The 15,500-nt window shown below is 40.5% G+C and overlaps 1 long non-coding RNA gene across 2 annotated transcripts in view; it reads right to left on the bottom strand.

The window, feature by feature from the left end:
• Nucleotides 1–15,500, bottom strand: part of LOC125183161 (uncharacterized) — an 86,331-nt gene that overhangs the window by 29,923 nt on the left and 40,908 nt on the right. The window contains exon 3 of one of the 2 annotated variants that reach the window (XR_010833228.1): nucleotides 4,802–4,911. The exons of the other annotated variant lie outside the window; for it this stretch is intronic. This is a non-coding gene — a long non-coding RNA (uncharacterized lncRNA). The remainder of the gene's footprint in view (nucleotides 1–4,801; nucleotides 4,912–15,500) is intronic. 2 annotated transcript variants of the gene reach the window in all.

The raw sequence follows: 15,500 nt of genomic DNA, 5'->3' as shown, positions 1-15,500 counted from the left end.
TTAACCACGTGTGTAAAAAATGCAAGTAGTCTTGCTCTGTATCTTCATCAATTGATACATCTTATATGATGTGAGACTGCAGGCTGACATTCCTCCAAAAACTACACCAAAGAAGATCAAAGATTTTGAAAATAAACTGGAAGATGGGCATATAAACAAGGTCACTGCTTTAGTGAAAGATGAATGTAACAAACCGGTATAGTTTTTAAAGTAGATCTTTTCAAAGACTGAGCAGGGACCAGGCACTATCCACAACTACAATGACATGGGATCATTGTTCAAAAGAAAGTGATAAATGGCTTCTTGAAGGGCAGCCTTGCATTTGGGAAGTAGAAATGGCAGAAATTACCAAGCTGATGTGTAGGTCAGAGCGTTTCTTGTATGTTCTTGTGCCCCTCCTGGGAGGGAGAGCTCAAGCACCCTCATGCCTGGGTGAGCAACTGCTTCCCTGCAACCACAGCAGAGCAGAGCTGAGTTCGGATTACTCTATTTTGATCTCCTTTCAGGGGCTGGGAGAAGTTTTTCTACCTGATGGGCAAGTACAGTGAGTCTGCCAACAGATACAGGAGAAAGCTTTGTGAGTATTCTCAAATGCACTAATAACAAAGCTGCCTAAATAATGTACATTCATACATTTCTTTTACATATTCCTCATCAAAAGACAGGAATTAGAAAAAAAATAATAATAAATAAATAAAGAGCTTGAACTACAGGATTTAAAACGTAATAATCATTTCTGGAAAGGGACATATAGTTGTTAGGGCCATAAAATTAACCCAAGAAATGAACAACACGTTCTTTATTTCTCATAAAAAGCTTTTAAGTGATGAATTAGATTAAACAGACACCTTGTTTTGCCTCCCAGTAAATGGCAATAACAGTATGAACCAAGGAAAAAATGTGAAATCAAAGGATCATGCAATTTAGATTGATGAAAAAAAAAAAAAAGGATTTATCACACAAGAATTGTGTGAGAAGTCCCAACCGATGCTAACAGTGCTCAGAAAAGTGCAGCTGAGCACCAGAACGCATCCTCCACCAGGGGCAGAAGCCAGCAGCTCAACAGTGACAACAAGAAACCTTGCCAGTGGTCTGTGGACAAAAAGTTATGAACTGGCTAAGTTTCAGTTGCCAAGGTTGGTGCTTCTGCCTACCTCCAAACTCAGTGGCACAGCTAATAAGCACAAGAGGCCACCCACACCCTCCCCTTACCTCCACCTGAATCCACTCTGTGAACAGACCATCTAACAAAACGGGAAAAGGGAGAAAGAAAAAGAAAGAAATGGGGGGAAAGGATGTGAAGTATCCTATATCTCTAAAAGAAATATAAAGCCTAGCAAGTAAACAACAATCCCAAAATAATGCGTATGGGTACTAAGTAAATACAGTACTTTATCTTCAGCCCAAACAGATTTCTAATTTAACAAACTCAGCAATTAAAAACCAATTGTAATGGTACACAAGATGCGTGTGTGCTTCCCTCAGCTGAGCAGGGTCAGACAGTTTCTCATTCAGGGAGTAATTAAATTTTCCTAACAATCTCACAAGGTTTCCTGCACAAAGGAGCCAGGCCTGCTTATGCTATTCACATGAGCAAATATTTTTATGGAGCAACAAAAAATGATTGAACATTCGTTTTGCATTCTTCACGCTATAGAGAAGCACAAAAAATAGTCAAAGACAATTAGAGACTGTAAAGCTATCAGAAACCCAGGAATATAATCAATTAACTCTCAATAGTGTCTATTTACTCTGTTTTTCCGAAGTGAAAAGGTTCCAAAGAACCTTGAAGACAACAGGTCTAATGGCAATGCAACTCTCCTAGGCATCACCCAAGCAGTCCCGTGTTGCATGTACTTTTATCGGTATCTTGCTGACCGTGATCAAAAAACAATTTTAGTTATGTTTCCCATAAATTACCTGGAATACCAGAAATAATAAATAAAGGTCCTAAAAGCATTCAGAACTTATCTAGCCTGATTTTTCATGTATTGTGCCCTTTTACACACACTTTTAACAGAAACACAATTATACTTTTGAGGAAATGCTAACCTCATTGTAAACATTACAGAGGACACTGGTTTAAATCAAACCTCAACTTCATTTTAGGGGAGTCAAAATCTTGACTTCTACTTCATGGTAGGAAGACCTCATGGAAGAAGAAAAGTTATACATGACCATAGGCATAGAAGAACTGGCTCCAGAGGTATCCTCAACATTTCAGAATCAGTTGAGTCAGCCAGACTCAGATTCTGAAAGAAAGATCTACTCATTTATTTTATCAGAGAAAATGACTTATTCCAACAGCCAGAAAAGATTACAGACTTACTATTGGTGATTTGCCTGAGGGTTTTTACAGATACTCACACTAAAAGCAAATAAAAAAAATACAAAGCATTCCACGTTGGACATATAACTAGTGATTATAAATTTTGCTTTACCATCATATGGTTTTGGGACCCACACACAATGTTAAAAAACAAAACTACATCACTGCCTAAGGGAGAAAGGGGTAGAAATTTACTTAAAAAAAAAAAGTGAATGAAAAATACTCTTTTGGTTACGAACTAAATATTGACCAAAAAATAAATGCTATTTTCATAGCAATATTTCTGCAATTAAGTTTATGCGCCCTGTGCCCCATAATCCCAATGAAACAACACAAATAGCTACTTTCATTTGCAACAGTTTGATTTTTGAAAAGAACACGAAATTAACTACAGCAGAGCTTTTTTTAAGACATGCTTGTGCTTGAGAAATCATTCTAGGAAAAAACAGCACAAAGTGTACCTCTCAAGTCTGCAGGTACAGTAGTACAAATTTTATTTAGTTTCGCCATTTGTTAGCTGATTAGCATATGCACATAGGATGAAAAAAGAGACCTAACAGGGTAGGTCTCATTCCTGCCTTATGTTTCAGCAGATGTTGTCTCCTCCACAGAGGGTCCAGAAATTCTGTCCCCATCTTGAACTTCAAAAACCTCAAAAGGAAATGGTGATAATGGCATTGGGGTGTTTGCAATTTAATTCCTCTGAAGACCTCCTCAGTACATACAGGTTCTGCTACATGAGGCAAGGACTGCAACATCCATCTTCAGCACAGGGAATTCACTGAGCATCTCTGCCCCAGCCTTTCTCTGAATGCCCCCAGTTATAATGATGTCATCAAGTGGTCCCATAGATTTTCTGGGTTTGATACGCCTCAGAAATTTTCCTAAAAACTTGAGTATCCTTTGGTAAGGCACTTTTCTAATTCCTTATATGGATTTTTAATTTCCTGTTTGTGTTTGACCTGCAATGTTCTCAGGACTTTCCTCTTCTACTTATTCAGGCAGGCTTTCCCTCTTCCAGCTGCCAGCCATTTTGCTACCATGCCCTCCCCTGGCCTTCTTATTGAGGGAGGCTCCGAGGGATGATGTAGTCTTACCTTGTTAGCATGCATCACATCTGGGGGATTCTAAAAACTTTATTACAACAAGCTGATAGGCTTCCTGGACAATTCCTTAAGGTTTTGGGGTTTTTATTTGACCAATTGCCTGAATGTTCTGCAGACACTATACCTGAAACTGCACGACCACATGCTGCACATATTTATTGTGCTCTCTTCAGCTATGAAGTTCCACCTAATCCTACAACGGTTGCTGATTACCAAGCAGCTCTCAGAATTGGCCACTGCACACCACTCCAGACCACATCCAGGACTGCACCTTTCCATCTCGGAGTCCTAGCACCGGGTGCTCTGGGAAGCAGCCACTTTGCATGTCCAGATGCATCCTCTCTGCCTCCCATCCCAAGGAGGCACTGGTCCAGCCTCTATGGGCCTCAGTTGTAGCCTCCCACTGTTGCTGCCTGTCCTGAATTTGCAGCTTCTCTACTCTCATTTCACATTTCCTGAGCACTATTACAGCTCTGGGCAGGGGACTGGTAACACAATCTTAGCACTACAATTCTATTAGAGCACAGGATTTCTGCCCAACATGGTTCCACAGTCCTTCTCTTTTACCGTAACATTTTTATGCTGCTATACTTGATAAAATACTCTACATACAGCACCACTCCCCTGACTGTATGTCCTCTTCAGCTTTCCTATAAAGCCAATATAGCCCAGCAACCAGGCCCGTTTCTTCGAGGTCATCATTTCATGCCAAACAATTCCCTCATCTTGTATTTCAGGCCTTAAAGCCAGTGGGGAAGCACTTTAAGTTTTGCCACTCTTCCATCACTTCACACTGTTTGTTAAATAGCATTGCAGGTGCTCTGATAGGACACTCCTACTTCTTACACTGCAGTGTCTTTTTTCTTCTTGCAGCCTTTTTCAGTACACTGAACACCAGCCACACTCACACTGCAGCCCCCGATTTTCCTGCCTGTGCTCCCTGCTACAAGAGCACCTCACTGCAAGAAGACACTGTGGTGTCAACTGAAGTCAGACACACCTGAGAGACCAGGTTGCTCTTTTCCAATGGCTGCTTCCTTCCCCAAGGCTTGCATCCTCCTCAGCAGTGCAGAGGCTGCCACAGAAGGAGGCAGTACTCGTCTCCAACACCTGTAGAGGCTCCATCGGCAGCCCTGCTAGAGTCCCACTGACTTATTCACAGCTAACTGGAAGGAGGCACCCACACAAAAGCTCTATGGGGCGGGCTACCTCACTAGTGAAAACGAGATTGAAATGAAGTAAATGAAGTGGCTCAGAAGAGCAGAGAAAGCAAAATACTGAATGGACAAGGTCAGGCTATATGAAACCAGACTGTCACAGTATTTGGATGTAAGTAATACTCATCACTTCACCAGTACAACCTTACCTGCATTCTGCACTTCTTCCTCAACAACTACCACCTGTTGAATTAGGCACTCCTTGCTGAGGTCAGAATATTATGGCTGCAGGAAAGCATTTAGCCCATCATTGCTGCAACTGCAAAGTAATAAATAATACTTAGACCCAAAGAGCATGGTTTTTTTTTCTGTTTTTTGTGGGTTTTTGGTTTTTTTTTTTTTTTTTTTTTTTTAAATCACATTTGACTGGGTTGATGGCCTTCACCCCTTAACGCTATATTATTATTGCTACCGTAGGAAGACATTTAGCTTCTAATTGTGTTTGAGACATCTGTGAGTGACTCATTATTGCTTTCCCTTCTTACAAAAGATTGGTTTCTGGCTCAACTCAAGAACAAAAACACACTGAAACACCTGGGCACCAGAACCATGCTGCTCTGCCTGCTGATCCATCTGCAGAACAAGCTGGCAACCTGCTTGATCCAGGATAGTTCAACGGCGAGAACATCTTCATGCTTCTCTATAGTTACACATCCTTCACCCAGAGACAGAGGATAATTTGTATGTTATCTGCTCACTAGGTCCTTTTTTATCTATCAAAGCATTTTAGAAGTCAACAGACTTGTAAAAGATGTCACGGGCACAAGCCAGGTGCTGTAATGTCTTGGAAGAATGAAAAACAGAGGTTTTAGCAGGCGAACAAGTACTTTGACAGTAGCAATTTAGTTTCAGTGATAGAGATTTGATTATCAGTTTGGTTTATCGGTTCATTTCATTACTTATTGAACTTTGATTGAAGAAAAGCACCTGAACAACTTTAGAATATTTTAAGTTGTTCTCTATGACATAATTGATAACCATCATTTTTCTAGAAAGACAAATTGCCTTTTCATTGGCTGTCTGCTCTAATAATTACAACCTGAATAATCCTTTCAAAATAGCTTTCTCCTGACAGAAAATAAAAATATAGAATGAAAAGGGACATTACATACAGCTTCTAATGTTTTTCTCTTTCCCACCTTATAATTAAAGGGCTTGTTATTCCAATTGTTGCTTTGCTATTGCTGTTACTAAAATGATCAGGAATTATTCTAAAGTCTTTCTGCATATGCCTTTAAGTACTTCCATACTATATTGCTACCATTTAAAATATACTTACTATGGTCAGTAATTCGTTTCTTTTCATAATGGCACAGAAGTATTTCACACTGGCATTCTCTCACTCTCTCCAAGTGAGATCAACAAATGCCACAAACATTTTTCAGTAAGAAGAAGAATTTATAGGAACTGTTTCCTCTGGATTGGGAAAGAGTCTTTAAATGGTTTAAAGCCTCCTGATCTACTTCCATTAATACCATCTCACATTAAACATTAAAAACAACTCATTATTTCTAGCTTTTAAAGCAAAATATATCATGACTTGAGAACCTTCCCTCTGAGATACTGGGCTTAAAGACTAAACTCAGAAGTTTAGTTTATTGAGTTAATAGGAAAACCCCAACTCTTAGTCTTGCACATCATAAATATTATGAAAAAAAAAGGGGGGGGGAGAAAAATATCATTAATTGTCCACAACGATATCTATTAGATGATCAGTACAAGTCAACTGTACACCTGTCTCAAGTTAAATTCAGTACTTTGCCATGATGTGTGTGAAGAGATAATGGGAAGAAGGAAAGGCCTGTTATTACGAGCACAAAGTGCTAATCTGCTGTCTAGGTCTTACTGAACCTCTCCCCTAACATTTAATCTAAAATGCTTTCAGCTCTTAAATTCACCTTCCAAAACCAGTAGGAGGTTAAGGCAGGACCCAATGGGAGGTTACATTTATTTAATATTCAGCCCTTTCTCAGATGAAATATTGCAGTCTATCCTCACAGGTATTTGTCAAACCATTAGAGTAATGGTTTATAGCTATTACATGAAATTGTAGTTCTATTTGTAACTACCGTTGACAAAGGATAAGCAAAGTGCATTCATTTTCTTTGAAAAATACCCAAAACCTTTGCCACAGAACACTGAGGGAATTTGACCTGTTAACTAGTTCAGAGCTGTGAGCTGAGGCAACGCTAGTAATTATTGTTTACCAAACACGAACCTGCATCTCTGTAGGACCTGCTCTAGTACCACTTTTCACACATGGCAGCTCCATAGTTTGATGCAGATGAATCCTAAGAGCCCTCTGGTACTACCCCAGTTCCAGTATCTTCACATATTAACAAAATCTCTAAAATATTATAACTAGATAAAGAATTATTAAAAAAAAAAAAAAAAACGAGCAGTATATTTAGCAGATAGTATTGTGCTTGCATTTTCCTAGCATCCATTACCCAAAAAAGAAAAAAAGAAATCAGGAAGAAGCTGTAATCTCATAATGAAATACATAAAACCATCGAACTAAACCTGTCACAGAAATCTCATACACAATCTACTTAAATCTCAACGCATGCAGGTTCCACTGACTTTGCAGATCTCGGTTTCAAATTTGCTCTTACACACAGTTTCATTTCTAGAAATTTACTTTACTCTCAGTAGTTTCTAAAACCGATTAAGATTTGAAAATAAAGGATAAAACCATCTATTACTCCTCTTCAAAGAAAAGATGGAAAACAAACACTGTCCTCACACAGGTAAAACTCCACTACCAAAACAGTCCAAAATAAGATAAACTTGAGTCTAGAGTACTATGTAAATTGGCTGTACAAAGAAGTGTGATTTACCAGCTTTAACTGATCATCACTATAGAAATAAAAATCTTTTTTCTTCACCTTCAAACAGGTATCTGAATTGTGTCTGAGACAACCGATTTCAAGATATTAATACCTTAGTACAGCTAGGCAGTTTTGACTTCTGTTAATTTTTCTTTTCCGTGTCACTCTTGCTGACACTGAAGAAAAGAAACATGGGTAATACTTGTTGTTAACATTTTGAAAGCTGTCCTTTAAATAAAAGGGAATCTGGTATGAAAAGCCTCCTGTTATTGAGAACACACAGTTCATAAGAAAAAGTTTTTCACTCCCATTAAAAAAAGTTGACATAAGTATCTAGTGTCATTCTACTTAGATTCTGTTTTGTTGTTGTTGTTTTGCCTTTTGTTTGTTTTGCTTTCAATTTTTGTAATTTTTCAGTCAAGAAACAACTACTGATACGAATAATATAGACTGCCGATGTGACTCCCATCTACGAGAAGGGCCGTAAGGGGACCTGGGGAACTACAGGCCTGTCAGCCTGACCTCAGTTCCAGGGAAAGTTATGAAGCAAATCATCTTGGGTGAGATCACACGGCACTTGCGTGGCATCCAAGGGACCAGGCCCAGCCAGCACCGGTTCACGAAAGGCAGGTCGTGCTTGCCCAACCTCATCTCCTTCTATGATCGTGTGACCAGACTGGTAGATGAGGGAAGGGCTGTTGATGTAGTCTACTTAGAATGCATCAAAGCCTTTGACACGGTCTCCCACAGTATTCTCCTGGGGAAACTGGCTGCCCGTGGCCTGGACAAGTATACTCTTCTCTAGGTAAAGAACTGGCTGGAGGGCTGTGCCCAGCAGGTAGTGGTTAATGGAGTTAAGTCCAGCTGGCATCCCATTACAAGTGGTGTCCCCCAGGGGTCAGTACTGGGGCCTGCCTTGTTTAATATCTTTATTGATGACCTAGATGAGGGGATTGAGTGTACCCTCAGTAAGTATGCAGATGACACCAAGTTGGGAGGTAGTGTCGATCTGCCTAAGTGTAGGGTGGCCCTTCAGAGGGATCTGGATAGGCTGGACTGTGGCGAATGGGATGAGGTTTAACAAGGCCAAGTGCCGGGTCCTGCACTTTGGCCACAACAACCCTATGCAATGCTACAGGCTTGGGGCAGAGTGGCTAGAAGACTGTGAAGAGAAAAGGGGCCTGGGAGTTTTGATCGATGCTCGGCTGAACATGAGCCGGCCACGTGCCCAGGTGGCCAAGAAGGCCCATGGCATCCTGGCCTGTATAGTGTAGTAGTGGAATAGTGTAGCCAGCAGGAGCAGGGAAGTGATCACCCCCCTGTACCCTGCTCTGGTGAGGCCACACCCCAAGTACTGTGTTCAGTTTTGGGCCCCTCACTACAAGAAAGACATTGAGGCCCTGAAGAATGTCCAGAGAAGGGCGACAAAACTGGTGAGGGGTCTGGAACACAACTCTTATGAGGAGCGGCTGAGGGAGCTGGGAGTGTTTAGTCTGGAGAAGAGGAGGCTTAGGGGAGACCTCATTGCACTCTACAACTTCCTGAAGGGCGGTTGTGATGAGGAGGTGGTCGGCCTCTTCTCTCAAATAACTAATGATAGGTCTCAAGGAAATGGCCACAAGTCGCGCCTGGAGAGATTTAGATTAGATATCAGGAAAAACTTTTTCTCTCAAAGAGTGGCCAGGCACTGGAACGGCCTGCCCATGGAGGTGGTGCAGTCACCGTCCCCCACAGTGTTCAAGAAGTGCCTGGACAAGGTGCTACAAGATATGATTTAGTAGCTTAGTGGGTAGTACTGGTGATAGGAGGACAGTTGGACTAGATGATCTTGTAGGTCCTTTCCAACCTTGTGTTTCTATGATTATATAACTTTGGGAAACACCCTTGCAGAATCAAAATAAAGTAATAAAAAAAAAAATGCTCTAATGATGATTTTTGTTTACAGAGAGTTTCAATTTTAATTTTTAATTTCACGTTTGCAGCATCCCTTGGCTGAGCACAACCAGGTCCCAGCTTCAGCGCCTTTGCCAGCCACTGGGCTTCAGACATCCTTGTAGGACAGGCCTCTCAAAACACAGGGAACTGAAACCCCAATGCAAAGGGCAGATGGAAAAATCTCAGGTTCTTAAGTAAAATGTTACTTTGTTCTGGACCACTGTCTAGGTAAAGCTATATTGCTGACAATTATGTTATTTTCTCTCTCAGATTGGTCCCTCTTAAATAGCCTTTCTTGTTATTCCAGGCCTCTGGAATAACATATCTGCACATCCAGCTCCCACTTTAAGTATTATTTCCCCAGTTCCAAGCCTCCTAGCATTAAGTTTTGTTTTTGTTTTTAATAGAAGTCTAAGGTTAAGGTATGAAACACTTCAACTAACTATACTTAAATGTATTTAATAACAGTAGTTAATCACAGCTATTGGGAGCAAATGCTATCCAAGGGCACAGCTCAGTTACACCACTGCAGAGACACACAGCTAGGCAGACAACTTCAATCTCAACAATTGCTTCTGTCATAACTTTTTAACTATTTTTTCAAGTCTCCTAAAACTACAAAGTCAAAGGTGCTAAAACACTACCAGTGTAAACAGTGTCTGTGCCAAACCCAGCCACATTTGCTTTCCCCAGGTTCCAATGCCCTCCCAGACAGGTTACAAAGGTCTGAACAGCAGCCAGAGCAGCCAGCACCCCTGCCACCAGCGAACACTCAGAGCAGCAGCCTATGCCAAGTGGAGCTCGCCTTCACGGGGCAGCAGGAGGCTCCTGGCCACATGGAACATGCACAGCCAAAAAACAGAGCTCCTATAAGGTGCGGGGCAAACCAGCAACATAAGGGTTATAAACACTGAGCATTCAATTGTTAGTTTGCTTCTTGCCCTTTGATAACCAGGGACAAAATTGCTTTTCTGTTGCATAAAGTACCTTTCAAATTCAATTGCTTATCTCCTCATTCATTCAAGAAAGAGAGCTCAGATTTACAGGAATGAAAGCCCATGATACAAATATACCATGTTAAATATACAACAGAAATCTGAAAAATAACCAGAACACACTCTATTGATTTTAACCTTCGATACTAAGATACTCTCTAGCCATCTAAACTGAACCCAGGCTATAACAGTTTCCAATTACTTGAATGTCTATATATGGAGTAAGTATTTAGTTATCAACATCCACTACAAAACAAATTTTGGTCATCATTAAGGCACCATTACAATGCAGAATTGAGTGTGTTTCTGCTGCAAACTAGATGACCACTGAGGTGCAAGGGGCTGCTTCCACAGGAGGAATGCCTGCCAGGCAGGCGGCCACAGCAGGGCTGGGCACCTCCTTAGGGATGGGAGGACAGGATGCCGCAGCAAGGCTTCGTCCCGTCCTCCTGACAGCCATGCTAAGCAAGACACCTGTCTGTGCATCAGCTCTGTGCTTACAGCGAGCTGCTTGAACAGTGTTTATCACATTACTTAATTACACTACACAGGGACGTATTTGCAGTCCTGAGGAATACTGCATTTACTTGACAAAATGTTACTTTGAAGTATGTGTGTTCTGTTTTGCTTAGCTATCAAAAAGACCTCATGCCTTCATTTTATCTATCTCCACATCTTAATTTTGAAACATCACAGCGAGCAACAGGGAACCCCAGGGTGGGTGTGCAGGGCCAGGGCAGGCCCCACAGGGTGTCCCCATAGGCCTGGCAGGCCCTGCCCACACACCTGCCCATCCCAGCAACCCGGGGAGCTAAGGCAGGAGAACATTGGGACACCAGCAGGCAGTGGTCTAAGCTCAATGACAGATTCCCTCCTGGAATCTGGGATTTTTCTCCACAAATTCTACAGATTTTAGTCAGAAGCAAGCGCTAGTGTCTGTGTGAATCCTGTCAGCACCTCCAGGCCCTTAGCCTAAGCGTAGGCCTGCAGCCTGGCACAGGCCCTACAACAGGGCCTGTATGCCCATCACCAAATGGTTACCTGGGTTTCAGAGGCAGGACAAGACCATTTCAGGCTCCTTGCCTTTCTACATACACAGAGGAGGCCACAGAAAGCACTGAGCTTGCAATGGCTTCACTGTGGCTCCTGAGTGTTTGGTAGAACAGCCACACTGGTGCAAGGCATTGCATCCTCAGGCAGGAGGCCTGGCTTGCCAAGCTGCGCAGCCCTGGAGGAACAGCCATAAATGATGCTTTGAATTTTTCCTAAACTATCCAAAATGTGCTGCTCTGTTACAGCTCAATCCTGAAGAACAATGAGGTACACCAGCCTCCCAGGTGGGCTGCTGGTTGATAGTTCTTTGCCTCCTGCCCCAGTCCCTCAGGAGCTGCCCTACTCCTGCCTTGCAGTTACCAGCACTAACATGGCAATGCATCCCAGGGTGGCACACAGCAGGCAACTGTCCCACTGACAAATAATATTTTTTCCTCCTTCTGAGGAGCCAGGTAGTAGCATTACTTGGTACACATCTGACTTAGCAGCAGTGAGGACTGTTGGTAAGATCTACTCACATTTGATCATTCAGGACAGTCAACCTAGACTTCACGAAAGGAAAAATAGAATTAAGCATGGTTTTATGGCTAAGGGCATTATCACTGACTTCCATGGCTCATTTGGGTGCCACACCACTGCAGAGTCTTCCAGTAGAGAGTGCAGCTATGGGCGTATTCAGTGATTTCAAAGTAAAATTCTTATTTTATTCCTTCCTTATCTTCCCAGCACTTCCACAAACATCAGTCCAGGGCTGTTTGGTAAAAGGAATAAATTGTTTATTAAAATGACACTTTCCATTGTATTAAAAAAAAATAAAAAAAGTTAATCTGAAACTAAACCATAAACCTTACAAAGAGCTGTTTATGAAGCCCCTGCTAAGGGGCTCTGTTCCCAATGAAAGGAAAGCGATCACATCTGAAAGAATAATAAAAGCCTCTAATTTGTATACAAGCTTTCAGTCTACTGACTAATAAACTAAACTTTGAAGGTTACATGTAAGTGCTCAAAATAAGTTCCTGACGTTTCATCACCTTACTTGAACTTTTCCAGCCACACCAGCAGTCACAGCTATTAGCTACATTTCTTCTTTCATGTGGTGAATCCTTAGGACTCTCCAAACTTTTCGGTGTAATTTTTTCCATATGAACTCAAATATTACTTCAATAATTATGATTTTTGTGACCAAATGAAAGAAAGAAACACCACTGAAGGTGTCTGGAAAGGATGATCCTACTTTGCAAGCTCAGATGACAGGCAAGGTTTTTTTCCTTCCGCTGAGAGAAGGATTAGCTCTAATACTCTTGCAAGAATTTTATCATGGCATTTTTGAAATTAAGAGCTTTTTCTATGAGGCAGCAATCTTGTTTGAAAGTGGGTATATTTTAGGTTTACTCCACTTTCAACAGATCTTCTAATTGAGGTCTGGAACAGAATATTTGTAAAGCAGACACTAAATAAACAGATTCAAGAAGGAAAAAAAAAAAGCCACATAGCCTTGTTAGGTTACTGTCCCAGGTAAGTACTGTACCAGAAGCAGCTCTCCAAAAATCAGAAGGTTTGAACATTGCTGCTTATGTCACATCAACACATACTTGAATGATGCCTTCACGTATCTGAAGACTGTATTTTATGTATTTATACCATTACAGCTCAGAATGGCAGTGGGTAGAAAAGTCTAAAAGGGTGATTATAACAAACCTGCTAATGGTAATGTCAATGACATAACTTTTAATAGAGCTTTACAGCTCCAACTTTGTAGTCAAAAATAAGGGTACAATGTCTCGCTTTCGTAAATTTAGCTAATTTTAAACATTCTTTCAAAGTAGCTTCTAATAGGTATCATTATAGAGAAAAAGCCACAAATTCTCTGTGGGTTCGCTTCTTCTTTTTAAAAGGAAGATTAGCCTATGAATTTGCTCATATCTCTATTATTTCCCACACTGAACCGAAGAGTAAAAATCTTTACTATATATTTACTTTTAAAGTAATAAAAGGGGGTTGATTACTTTCTATGCCAACTTTCACATGAGTTTAGAAAACAATGATCTTAATGTACTGGTAAATACAGCAGTTTGAAGAATATCCTTCTAACAATAGTAAAGAGAACCATGTTTTATTACATTCCCATGACACTACCAAGCAGTGGCAGCAATAATCCTTCATCACATTGTATAATGAAAAAAGCACTACAACTTGCAAAAAAAAAAAAAGACAATTTACTGTAGTTTTCCTTTAGAGTGCTATAAAATGCGACCACATTCACATGACAGCATGTGTGTGTATATGTCTCTTAATAAAGCTTCTCTGAAGGGCAATACAGCATGTACCATGGAAACAGAGGTTGCCATGGAAAGAATGCTTTTTAGTGAATAGCAAAAGAAACGAAAGCTTGATTCTCCTCTCACACTTGTCTTAAAAAAAAAAATCAGTGTTACTGTTGGCGTCAGCAGAGTTATTCCTGAAAAACATCAGTACAAATGAACAATCAAACCCAGTACATGCACAGCAGACAATTTTTGGCATTAGGACCGCAGTGATCTGTATAGCCCTATATTTCCAGGGCAGCTTGCTAGCTATCCCTCCAAACACCCAGATCTGCAGTCAGCCCCCCTCAGGCGTGCTTGTGACATGTGTCGATGGACACATGGCAGGATCGGAGCTGCACCGAGCTGCAGGAGAGTGGGCTTACAAAGTTGTCGCTCAATATCCATGCAGAAAGTGCCAGTCTTCTACCTGCCAGGTCTTGTCTTTGCTAAAGTATGAAATGTTTTCTGTTAAAATGCACGTGGTGTTACAAACGAATTAAAAGCATGGATCAAATTAACTTAAAGCGTATTGGTTTCTAGACATGCTTAAAATGAAGTCCAAATTGATGCGTTTCATCTACCTTATTCATTAAAATGGCATTCTTGATGTCCTCATGTTACTGTAATCTCCAAAGCACTGGACAAACAAGTACATTTGTTTATCTTTATCACTCTTTCCTTACTAAAGAACAGGGTTTTATTAAAGAGATCAATCACCTGTGTACAGTTTAATAGCCTGAGCTGTGCTTGTAAGACAGAACTTGCTTCAATAGCCCACAACTCCCAAAGTATAGAGGGGCATGTAAAAGCATTTGTTGCTTTAATAAAACAAAATTTTTCTCGGAGCTAGCAAATACCCTATTAGAATTAGTAATTTGAGACAGAAAAGCAGTGCTTAAAAGAAACCAATTCTAATAAAAGGAGCAGAATCAATTCTGTTTGCTTACCTCCATGAGAGCCCTATGCTTCTAACCAGAGACACAAAAACACTTTACATGCTTAATGCACTGCCTTTCTCTTATTGAATCACACTTATTGTGGAAGCAGTCTTTTGAGGCTTCTAGCTGTGTTGTAGTAATTGGAGGATTGCTGCTTCTAATGAATGGCCTCCTTATAATGGAGGCCAAAGTGTTAAAAACTTAATGTCAGAGGCAAAACATACAAAGGAAAGCTTTTTAGAAACACTGATGAACAATCTGAAATACACTGTTTTACTGAAATATATTATTTCTTACTAGGCTACTGCTATAGAAGTTGTATGAGCACAGGAAACAGCATTATTTACTAATGCTGTTAGATGTTGCCACAAACTGCAGCAGCCACCTCTTTTGAAAGGCCAAAAAAAGTGTTAGTTAAGATCACAGCTTTGAAGATTCCACTTCTTCACAATCAAATGCACCAGTTAACAGTTCGGCCCCCAAATTATCCTTCTACCTACATTACACAATGAACAGAAACTTCCTAATTAGATAAAAACTATAGCTCATTGACTGTCAAGTTTGAGAATTCTTATTAATTTCTGAACTACTTACCTTTATAGAAAAATTATATTCTGTTTAATTTATTAAAAAAAGAAAAAAAAACCTCCTTTTAAACTAGCTGCTTGCTTTGATTAACAAGTGGCTTTAGCAAATGGTCATGGTATGTAAAGCAACTGCTGGCAGCCATAATATAAAAGATAAAAGCCGAAAAGTTACTTCAACAATACTTTAAAAGAAAATAAACCCA

The sequence above is a fragment of the Anser cygnoides genome, chromosome 8 (assembly GCF_040182565.1).
Source record: "Anser cygnoides isolate HZ-2024a breed goose chromosome 8, Taihu_goose_T2T_genome, whole genome shotgun sequence".
Taxonomy (NCBI): domain Eukaryota; kingdom Metazoa; phylum Chordata; class Aves; order Anseriformes; family Anatidae; genus Anser; species Anser cygnoides.
This window is presented reverse-complemented; position numbering and strand designations above follow the sequence as displayed.